Source organism: Malaclemys terrapin, chromosome 4 (genome assembly GCF_027887155.1).
Source record: "Malaclemys terrapin pileata isolate rMalTer1 chromosome 4, rMalTer1.hap1, whole genome shotgun sequence".
In the NCBI taxonomy this organism is placed as follows: Eukaryota; Metazoa; Chordata; order Testudines; family Emydidae; genus Malaclemys; species Malaclemys terrapin.
The window spans coordinates 126,403,165-126,415,453 of record NC_071508.1 but is presented as its reverse complement, the minus strand read 5'-3'; the positions used below and the strand labels follow the sequence as shown (position 1 = coordinate 126,415,453).

At 44.6% G+C, this 12,289-nt stretch overlaps 1 protein-coding gene across 1 annotated transcript in view; it reads right to left on the bottom strand.

Annotated features, from left to right (window-relative positions):
• C4H14orf132 (chromosome 4 C14orf132 homolog) overlaps positions 1-12,289 on the bottom strand; it is a 62,657-nt gene that overhangs the window by 12,511 nt on the left and 37,857 nt on the right. The gene's annotated exons all lie outside the window — the stretch shown is intronic.

Genomic DNA, 12,289 nt, shown 5'->3' with positions numbered 1-12,289 from the left:
GGCAGCACGCGGAGCCCTCTGCCGTTCCCTTCCCCCAGGGGCTGCAGTGACGTGGTGCCGGCCGCTTATGGGAGCAACGTGGTGCCAGCGCAGGCAGGGAGCCTGCCTTAGCCTCACTTCATGCCACTGCCACCCTGGAGCTGCTCCGGGTAAGCAGCGCTGGGCTGGACCCTGCACCCCAGGCCCCCCCTGCATCCCAACCCCTTGCCCATAGCCCCTTCCTGCACATGGCACACCCTCCCATACCCCACACTTCCTCCCGCACCCCAACCTCCTGCCCCAGCCCTACATTCATGGCCCTGCATTCAATTTCTCCATGCCTTGCATCATCTTCATGGGATCTTTGCACTTTTTGATAGTATAGGCAGATTTTAAATGTGCACATCATAACATTTCCATCAGCACTATTAACTTCATTTCAGGGGACCTGTGATATTATACATGGATCTGAGAAAGACAGTTTTCTTTCTGTACGTCTGGGTACTTATATGACTCCCAACAACATAATTTCTGAGTGGAAGTGGCTGGACTTTAAATTCAGTCTGTGATTGGGGAATCAGGCACTTTTAAAACCATGCCTGCATTTTTACTTCTCTCAAGCAGGATAATCTTATATTGTAAAGTAGCTGCTCAGCTCCTTTCTTTGGCTACTTGACTTTGCTCCTCTCTTTGGACAATCGTCCAAAATGGGAGGGCTATACGACGGGAGCAGCTGAAGAACCACCCTTCCCTGCCCGAACAAGCCTCCTTTAAGGGCCAGCCAGCCCTTGTGACTAAGTAGGTACTTCTGAGCTGGGATAGGGTGATTCCACTCTAAGAGCAGCAGGAAGTGGTAGAGAGAGGGGAGACACTCAGGGAGAGACAATGAGAGGAAGCTGTGGTAGAGGCTGCAGTCAGAAGAGATGCAGTGAGCAGGAGGCTCTTGCCAGATACCCTTGAGCAGGGGGAAAGGTTTGGACCTACTTTCATAGGTGCTTCCAGAGCAATCTACATCACAGCCTTCCTGCGCAGCCACGTTGCCAGGAAGCTAGAGGGGGCACAAAGGGCCTCAGAGCAGGTGCAGAGGTATGAGGCCTTTGCATGGATAGGTCTCTTGCATATCCCCAGGTTCTGCCATCAGTATCCCCTGCTCATTTCACAGGGTGGGGTGGGCTGGTGCATGAGGCAAACTTGTCACTGACACTCTCTCTTAACACTCTTTGGGGAAAGTATCATGAGGCGAGTCTCACTGAGATTCCCCACCCCCAAATCCCTCCAGTGGTTTTTCTGTGGGAGGGTTGACTGATCACACAGCATCAAAACATGCTGTGCCCTGTGGATCAGACACCAAGAAGTAATATTTACATACATTTCTCTATTAACAGTTTATTGCATGTGGCAGTAAAAAGATCTATTCCAGAACTTTGTATCCATTCTGACCTAATAAACATGACTCGGAGGCAAGCCTGGGAAAATACAGTGCTTTTGATTTACTTGGGAAGACAGCTGAATCAAACCACATCAATAAAAACACTATTAATCTTTAGCTGGTTTTTGCTTCATTGTAAAGAAGCCAGAGCTTTAACTCAGCCTGGTTATGGGTCCCATCAAATGGTATCAGATGGGACCCACAATTTAAGAATGGTGGAAATCTTGTAATACTTTGATCATTAAGGCCCTGATCCTGTAAAAAAAGTATGCCCATGCTTAACTTTAAGCAGGTGAGTACAGTAACTCCTCACTTAAAGTTGCCCTGATTAATGTTGTTTCGTTGTTACCTTGCTGATCAATTAGAGAACATGCTCGTTTAAAGTTGTGCAATGCTCCCTTATAACGTCGTTTGGCAGCTGCCTGCTTTGTCCACTGCTTGCAGAAAGAGCAGCCCCTTGGAACTAGTGGTGGGGGCTTGGAACCAGGGTAGACCGGCAGCCCCCCATCAGCTCCCCTAAGTTCCCTGTGCGGCAGCTGCCCAGCAGGCTAGCAATTGCCGGCAGTTCAGCTGTCCCTCCTCCCACTGCCGTGCGCTGCTCCTGCCCTCTGCCTTGGAGCTGCTCCCGGAAGCCTCCTGCTTGCTGTGCAGAGGGCGGGGGATAGGGATGCTAATGTCAGGGTGACTCCGAAAGGGACAGGGACCCTCTGCTGAATTGCCGCCGAAGAGCCCGACGTGCCGCCCCTTCCCCTTGGCCGCCCCAAGCACCTGCTTGCTCAGCTGGTGCCTGGAGCCGGCCCTGATGACAGGTGGTCCTTTTCTTCCTTTATAGGAATGAAAAGGAAAGAATAGATTCTGTGAAGGAAACAAGAATGGATAGTTATCTCACTGTACTGATCCTATTTCTTAAAAGATTATTACCATTAGCATCAAACAGGTTGATCCTGCAAGGTGCTGAGCCTTTCCCACTACCCGCAGCTCCTGATGGAGTCATTAGGAGTCGAGGGTCCTCAGCACATTGTAAGACTGGCCACATAAAATACAACTCTTTCACCTAAGGAGAATGGACTACAGCAAGGAAACTTAGTAAAAGGCACTTTGCAAAAAAATCTGTAATGAACTGAGTATTCCAGGGACAGAAAATATTTTTATTACAAAAACGGTACCTAAAACCGATCACCAGTCAGCCTCTGATCCTAAAATAAATGATTCACAAAATTCCAAATCAAGAAGCAGACATTTACAAATGCCTTATTATATTATCACTCCACAGTCTGATTTTCTTTTAAACCGTTTAAGAATGAGGGGGCAAGATCATTTTTTGCTTTCCTAAACGTTTCCAGAGCATAATTCAAAAACCAGTCAGAGAACACTTCAACCTCCCTGGACACTCAATAACAGACTTAAAAGTGGCAATTCTTCAACAACAAAACTTCAAAAACAGATTCCAACGAGAAACTGCAGAACTGGAATTAATCTGCAAACTGGACACCATCAAATTAGGCCTGAATAAAGACTGGGAGTGGATGGGTCACTACAAAAGCTAAAAACTAATTTCCCCATGCTAATTTTCCCCTACTGTTACTCACACCTTCTTGTCAACTGTTTGAAATGGGCCACCCTGATTATCACTACAAAAGTGATTTTTCCTCCTGTTGATAATAGCTCACTTTAATTGAATTGTCTCGTTAGCATTGGTAAGACAACGCTCATCTTTTCACGTACTATGTATATATATCTTCCTACTGTATTTTCCACTCCACTTGCATCTGATGAAGTGGGTTTTAGCCCATGAAAGCTTATGCCCAAATAAATTTGTTAGTCTCTAAAGTGCCACAAGTACTCCTCGTTGTTTTTGCTGATACAGACTAACACGGCTACAACTCTAAAACCTGTCACAATAATCATAGCTTCTTGGGTTTAGGCTAGAATGTTTGAAAAAGCCCTTGGAAAAAAATCGTTGGTCAACAAATGAACCTTTACTTATGGGGGAAAGGGGAAATTATGTTTACCACAAACACCACACATTGTTTGCAGGGGGAACTGGTGCTTGTTGTTCAACAGGCTCTCCAGGGCCTGATCTAGTCCTCTTTAACCTCAATGGAAAGCACCTATTAACATCAATGGGAGATGGATCAAGTTTCAGTAGCATGTCTGATGCACCTTCCACCTTTTGGTTTTCAACAGTAAATGATCATTTATTTCTAAGTTATTAGAGGTGGGGATGATTAGTGCATTATCCATCTTCAAAAGATGAAATGTGGAGTGAAGTCAAAGCTTTGAACAATCCTGTTATTCTCATATTAATCTTTACTCAAGCCTGAGCTTATACAGACAGATTTCTCAAAATATCCCTAGGGGAGCATTAGTAAATGATGCTATAAGTATCAAACAGGCCTTGAAATGGGGAGAGTGCAGTCTCAGGTTGGGATTACATTTTAAAAACCTACTTTATTCAAGGCACTTGAGAGACAATCTTTCAGAAAACAGTTTTTAACGAGAAAGGACCAGAGCATTAGAGCCTGCACTAAGAATTTGGACCAAACACAGCTCTAAGCTCTGCACATCCCAGGGAAAGAAGAGGCTAATAACTTCTCAGGGATCCCACCGTTTTTGTGGGAACAGCCTGTGTAAAATCAATTCTCTTCTAAAAACGATTTGGTTTCCTTTGCTCCAAAGAATACAGGGGCATGTGTGGTTTAACAGGCTCTCTTCTGGGTGGTTGAACAGCATCGTGGGCCAGTGAAGAGTGGGAGGAGTGAAGTCATGGCCCCAGATGCTTATGGAGCAGGGCATTATTAATCAGTTGCCATGTTTCACTGGGAAGGTGGGTGCAGTGTACTTGAGTAGTGGGCTAGTGATTCCTATATACGGTACCAACAGTTTATAGACTGAGGATCAAATTTTCTCCTTCACCACACCATAAAAGACCTACAAGGGCAGGGCAGGCTTACATGTCCTGTTGCTGTTCAACCATATCACCTCTTGTGAGAGGTGAGGCTTGCAGTAGTCTTGCCATGGGGAGTGACCATCAAGAGGTGAAGAAGCTGAGATGCAGGGGTGGACTGGTGGATCTCTGGCCTTCCATGTGGCAGGGATCTGTCTCTGGGAGTCTCCTAGCCCCTATTTCTGCTCTGCAGCATTGTCATATGGTGCCCTTGCCCTTCACTGTGCACATACTCCCACTACTTTGCCACAGAGGGTTATTGCTTCTAGCAGCATTAAATTGCATTGCCTCAAGTCCCACTTACCTGCAAAGGGAACAAGGTAACTCTTCCCCCTCACTTCCTATCTATGTGGATTTAACTTCTCACCAGCACACCTAGCCACACCCCTCTTCGTCATGTACAGCTGAGCTCAAGAGAAGCAGCTTAATGTGGAGGATAACAGAGCATAGCCACTTTCCCCCATGACAGGACCTCTACTCAACTCTGCTTTGCAGAAGTTGGCCCATCATTTGTAAAGCATGTGGGGGACCTTCTGGGATGAAATGTGTTTGATACATGTAAACTGTTATCAATAGCACTCAAAGCTGTAAAAGGCAGACCCTCCTTCAGTGTGGCCTGCTCTAAAGGTTTCAAGCGGAATGTAAAGCATATATCATTTTTAATGGAAAATAACCAGTGTAATATTTATACTACATCAGTGGTTCTCAAAATGTGGGTTGGGACCAATGTTCTCTTTAATTTTTTTCACCCATGTGTGGAATAAATTTTGTTATGTGCACCAAGTTAATGTGCAGATGTGTGCCACCAGTAGAAACAAAAAAAAACTAGATACAATATATATTTTTTAAAAGTGACCAATAGAGATAATTTCTCCAGCCAGGACAAGTTAGGCATTTTAGAACTCACTACTCAAAGAATTAAATATAAGTGTAAGAGAGAAATAAAAATTATGAAATGCATAGACCAGTCAAAAAATTAAAATAACACACTTTGAAAGAATAAAATCACAGAGAATATATGTGTATTGCAGGAAGTACCAAGAAGTAACAACAACAACAGTGCTGTGAGGTGTGTTACACAGACTGTGTGTGTGTCTGTGAGAGAGAGAGATCATGTGCATGTGTGTGACACACACACTGTGTGTGTGACACAGAGACTGTGTGTATGATGGCTGCTGGGGAAGTTTCTGAGAGACGCCTGTCCACTGTCTCTTTACGGCACTCACTGAAAGCTCTCCTCCTCCTGAACCATGTCCCCTCCCTCTCCTGCTCTGCGGAGATGGGCAGGGGAGAGGGGGAGAGACAGAAAGTGTGTGTGTGTGTGTGTGTGTGTGTGTGTGTGTGAGAGACCCTGCACTGTCTCTTTAAGGCACTCACTCACCCAAAGGCTTGTTCAGACCTCAGAGCTGCTGCGAGTCCTGAGACCTATTCCCTCTACCCTGCTCTGTGGAGATGGGGTACAGGGGCTGGGGGAGGGGAAGGGAGACACCCTGACATCAGCACCATCCTTTCCTCCACCCCAGCCCTGCTCTGCAGAGCCAGCAGGAGGGTCCTGGGAGCAGCTGCAGAAGCAAGGTGGCTGCAAAGCAGCGAGGGGGAGAGAGGCACCTGAACACACACTGCCATCTGGATGTGCGTGGCTCTGCTATTCAAATGCACAGCACTTGAATCTCTCCTGGGCGGCTGCCCAAGCGCACAGCTTCCAGGGAACACAGGTCGGGATCCCAAAGTGGGTTGCGACCTTCTTTTAATGGGGTCGCCAGGGCTGGCATTAGACTTGCTGGGGCCTGGGGCCGAAGCCTGAGCCCCAAGCCTGAGCCGTGAGCTCAGGTTAAAGGCCCCCGCCCCTACCTGGGGCTGAAGCCTGTGGGCTTCGACTTTGGTCCCCCTCTGGCCCGGGGCAGCGGGGCTTGAGTGGGCTCAGGCTTCAGTCCTCCCTCCGGGAGTCGTGTAGTAATTTTTGTTGTCAGAAGGGCGTCGCGGTGCAATGAAATTTGAGAACCCCTGTACTACACAAACAGAGAGAGATGTTGTGTGTGAACATTTGTAATGCTATCAGTAGAACACTTCATTTGAAGGGCTTGCCTCTTAAACAAAATCATTGTACTAGACTTAGATTATTTATTATTTGAATCCGAGAAGCTATAAGAACCTTAAGACACATGGTGCTGCCACTTCTGTGTAAGTACCATTCAGAGTACATGGACAGTGTGGACACGCACAGCATTGCAAGTAATGTCAAGTCGGAACCCTGCAATACCAGACACAATGCAAATGAATAGTTTTCAACATCTGAGAGTAGCACATGGTGAAAAAGCTCAGCCGACTTTCTGAAGGACTTGCAGTGACCCATTATGAAGTGCTGACTTTCAGCAGCTGGTACAGACATATTTTATAACATTGAGTCTCTCTATTTATAGGTTCACTCTTCATCACAGATTGGAAGGCATTTAGTCTCTAATAGTTGCCTTCTGATTACATTCGCATCTCCCTTAGCACAAAACACTGCTAAAATTGCTTTCCTCTGAGTCTGGTATCTCCTTGTCATACAGCAGTGAGAGAGGAAAGACAGTCCAGTGGTGAGGCCTTTAGACTGGGATTTGAAAGAGCTGCGTTCAAGTCCCAGCTCAGCCATAGACTTCCTATGCACCTTTGGGCAAGTCATTTAGTCTTTCTGTGCCTCTGTTCCCCATTTGTAAAATAAGGATAACAGCACTGTGCACCACAGGGGTGTTATGAGGAGAACTCAAAGACTGTGAGGTGCTCAGATACTACAGTGATGGGGCCCTCTAACTACCTAAGATAGACAGATTCACCTAGTAGGTCTTAAGAATGGAAAGCAGGAAATACGGACAAGATGCTCAGCTGTTGTAATTTAGTGTAGCTCCATTGAGATAATTGAAGATGCATTGATTTACAGCAGCTGAGGATCTTGCCCATGTCATTCTACCATGGCAGACTGGCATCCTCGCTGTGCCTGCTCTGACTCCTTCTGAAGTCCATGGGTCGGGACGCCCAAGTGGGTTGCGTTGAGAGACTTGGGTAGCTTTGGGGGGAGGGATAGCTCAGTGGTTTGAGCATTGGCCTGCTAAACCCAGTGTTGTGAGTTCAATCCTTGAGGGGGCCACTTAGGGCTCTGGGGCAAAATCAGTACTTGGTCCTGTTAGTGAAGGCAGGGGGCTGGACTTGATGACCTTTCAAGGTCCCTTTCAGTTCTAGGAGATGGGATATCTCCATTAATTTTTTTTTTTCCCCTCAGCAGGTCTGTACTCACACTGACATCCTCTGGTTTTCCTGAAAGCTGCTGTAAATGACATCTCCTTTATTGGGTCAAGGTGCCCTGCTGCTAGCCATATCTACTGTGACCTGCCTGTCTTCATGAATAAAGGGGGTGGGCTGGGAGAAGTAATGCTACTTTGTTTCAGAACACCTTTATCTCCCCCCTAGATGTATTTTTATGTTTACAAAGGTGATTGGGCCAAATATATTTCTAGATCTTGATTTGGGTCCTGGGAAAGAGAGAGAATGCGTTCAAATAAAAAAAGAGCTTAAGTAAAAGACTATAGAATACACATCACATTTCCTCATCTCCTACATCATGTCTCTCTTTGATTCTGAAATAGCTAATGCAACATAAAGATGAAGAGAAAGGAAGAAAATAAATAGGGAAAGAAAATGCTGAACAAAAATGAGTTACAATTCTTATGAAAACCAATACATCATTAGCAGTATTCTTACTCCTCAGTTCTTGCAGCGGGTCTGAAAACATGTGGTTTTAAGGAAAATATCCATTAAGGAAAAAGCTGAGGCTTTTTTCCCTTTGAAGCATTTCCCTTTGAAAGCCAGATATTTTCTTCCATTCCTGCATGTGTTTTCCATGAAGGAACTAATATTTAGAATGATTTAATATAATGATGTTATCAGTAGGGTTACACCATGATGAGGGTACTGCAAGTATGAAAAATCGGGACAGGGGTGGGGGATAATAGGAGCCTATATAAGAAAAAGACCCCAAAATTGGGACTGTCCTTATAAAATCGGGACATCTGGTCACCCTAGGTATATTTGAGGATATAACCCTTATGGCTGTCTCAGAGTTGCTGACAATGAGGCAGCTATTTTGTATCATTACCTACAGTAGTGCTGCCGTGATAGCAATTACTCCCCTCAGTAGGCAAATGTATCCTAGCCTGCCTTTGTACTACAACCAACACTATATAAAATGCATCAGGCAGATAGTTTGATGGATCTTCAATCTGCGTGGAATAGCTATATGTTTCTTTGATGAAGTAGAGCTAAGCTGTATTAGCTTGTTAGTGTGGCATAGCTAAGGCTCAGCTGGTTAATGTTTTATGGGAAATGCAACTGAGTCTGATCTAGCCTACAAGATATTATTATTCCCAGTACGAGCTGGTTCACACAATGGTCAACATAGGCTACGTGGTGGGTTTTTAAAAAAATTCTTCATGTTTTAGACCCACTAAGATTTACTCTCACATAATGGGTCCCTCTAGATTTAGCCCCTCCAACACTTGCCCTCTGAAATCTTCCAGCCTTTGTCAGAAGCACCAAAACTACCTAAATCGGTATCAAATGTAGCCATTTGGCGTGGACAGATTTTTATTTTTTATGAACTCACCAAGCCAATCGGTAATGAGTTCTAGTCATTTAATAATAATTAGTTTTGAACTCAACCTGTGTTGAGATATACACTTGCACTTCCATCTCTGCTAATGAGAGCCAAACACCCTCATACCCTATCTAGTGATACAGCAATAGACTAAACATCCTGTTAGGCAGATAACAACAGACAGGGGTGAAAAAATACAAAGCTTTGATCCAAGGCCCATTGAAATCAATGGTAAGAATCCCATTAACGTCAACAAGCATTGGATCAGGCCCCAAAGGCACATAATATAATACAGGGGTCGGCAACGTTCGGCACGCGGCTTGCCAGGGTAAGCACCCTAGCGGCCGGGCCAGTTTATTTACCTGCTGATGCGGCAGGTTCGGCCGATCGTGAACCCCACTCGCCGCGGTTCGCCGTCCTGGGCCAATGGGGGCGGGGGGAAGCCGCAGCCAGCACATCCCTCAGCCCACGCCGCTTCCCGCTGCCCCCATTGGCCCGGGACGGCTAACCGCGGCGAGTGGGGGCCGTGATCGGCCGAACTTGCCGCGTCAGCAGGTAAATAAACTGGCCCGGCCCACTAGAGTGCTTATCCTGGCGAGCAGCGTGCCGAACGTTGCTCACCCCTGATATAATATCATTATATTAAATCCACTAGCTAATTGAAAAAATCGTCTTCAGTGATTTCAGGAGGCAGTTGATGTCGCATCAGAAAGACCTGTGTTCTATTCCTGGCTCTGCCAGTAATTTGCTATGTGGCTTTGGACAATTAACATGATATGTCTGTGCCTTAGTTTCCCATTCCTTAAAAAAAAGATTAATGATACTTATCTACCCTTGTCAAGTACTTTGAGATCTGTTCATGAAAAACACTCTGTAATTGCTAGTTTTATACTATTTAATTATAATCAAGAGAATGAGACAGTTGACCCCCTCTCCACCAGTGTTTTACACCAGTACCACATCCAAAGCCAAGAGAGGTGGCCATGAAACATTGGGGCTTTTACTTGGTAGAGGATTCCATTTGGCATCATTACCTGATTTATTTTTAAGAGAAGGATTTTTTAAAATATAAGGTGTGGCATTATGAGCTGCATGCACGTGGACTTTTTCATCTGACAGATAAACCTCCTCTTAGTTTTTGCACAGCATCTATTGAAACATTCCACTAATACAATGTAGATGGTATTGCTAACTGCATTAAATACATTTCCATGTGTCTGAAATGAAATGTCCTCCCACAAGGCATTGTGCGCTGGGCTGTGTTGCTTTTTTTCAGATAAAATATAATATTGGAATATAGAAAAAGAGGATCCAACTCAAGGTCCATCTAATCTAAATCCTATATCTGATGGTGGCCGATACCAGAAATTTCATAGGATGGTACAAAAATAAGAAACCCTGTAGTTGGCAGATATGGGATAATCTACCCCCCATTAAGGTCTCTTCCTAATCCCTAATAGTTAGGAGTGATTTGAACTCTGACACTTGACTAACCAAGATTGGTTATTCCTTGTGTACCATGACATTCCTTCATAAGCAGGCATGGTTCTGTCAAATGAAGGGTATGGTTAGTGAGAATAGGGCTTTGATACATATACAGAATGTGTACCTGGAAAGTGCAATCATTGAAGCAGCTTGAGTGCACCTTTTGCATTCTGTATTGGTGGCACTGAACAACTGGGATGGCAATTCAGTGAACTGCTAGTCAGGAAGTACTCTAATGGCATTGTCAGGGCTGGCCATTGCTGTTAGGAGCTAACGTGTACTGATGTGCTTGAGCCAGGACGAGAGCCTGGCAAGCAGGTATCACAGACTGTATACAGGTTGCTGATATGAATCTGAGCCAAGTCAGTAGAAAATGAAAACTCTGATCATTTGAAGGCTGTTTTGTGGCCTATGAAAAATGAATTTGGTGATCTCAGCCCAATTCAAAAGCCCACGTCACTTAGCCATGATCCAAACGACACTGAAGTAAATGGAAAGGCTCCTATTACATTCAATGGATTTTGGATCAAGCTTTTATTTACATTCTCAGCAGAGACACCAAGGACTGGAAAGACATGAAGCCTGACCTATCCTTTCTCTCCTGGAGGTGGTCAGTTCTGGTCAGGGCTGAGGGATGAGAGGCACTATGGTCCAGTGGATAGGGCATTGGCATGGTTACTCATGAAACTTGGCTTTTACTTCTGGCTCTGCCACTGACCTGCTCTATGACTTGAATAAGTCACTTCACGTTCCTTTGCTTCTCTTTGCTCTCCACTTTTATATCAAGTCCTTATTTACATTTTAGCTCTTCACGGCAGGAACTGCTTCTTATTATGTTTTTAATACAGCACCTAGAACAATGAGGCTCCAATCTCAACTGGGGAGTCTAGTCACTTGTGTAATATAAATAATAACACAATTGTTTGCATTACTGTAGTTCTCAGAAACCTCAATCAAAATTGGGTCTTTATCGTCCTGGGCATTGAACCAACATACATGAAGACATATCTGCTTTGAAGTGGCTTAAAGAATCACTTCTGGTTCTATTAACAGTGGATATTTCAATCAGATGAATATCAGAATATTTCAGAACCCTGATCCATCCCTTGTTTTTTCATTTCTGTTTTAAATGGTGATTAGTTACACTTGGAAACGTTCTGCAGCATCAGCCCATTTTTTACCTTTTTCTTGTTACCCACATTAAAAGAAATAAAAAAATTACTTTATCTAAGATCAGTATCAACTGCATGTCACGATTACTAGTGATGCTTTATTCCAACACCTGTATTAATGCGTGGCATAGAAGAGTGGGAGACACTAGTTGCTGGCAGGTATCCACTCCAGATACCTGATCTATCTATGAGATTTCAAGTCATTGGATACAGAAGCTCCAATTCTCCTCTCTCACTGATTTTTCACTGGTATAACAACATTGACTTCAATAGCTTTACACCTGATTTACAGATGTGTAAGTGAGAGGAGACTCAGGCCCCCTCACTTTTCCCCCACTCACACTATTGTTTCAGGAAGTACATCATCTGGAAATGTTTCTAGGAATGGCAGCCATTCCGAACAAGCTGAAGCTGTGATGTAATCTGTGGTTGTTTAACTGGATTGGCAGCTCAGAGAAAGAAGAGATCCAAGCAAGTGGAGTCCACTTATTCTGCAATAGCAACAACCTGTGAGCTCCAAGTATCCTGGGTTACTTAGTCCCTATTTGGCCCACACATGATATGAAATGTGCTTGCAGATCACACTGCAGGCTGTAGATGCATGATTGCATGAAATAGTAGGCCAAACTCTCAACTACTCAGGAAGT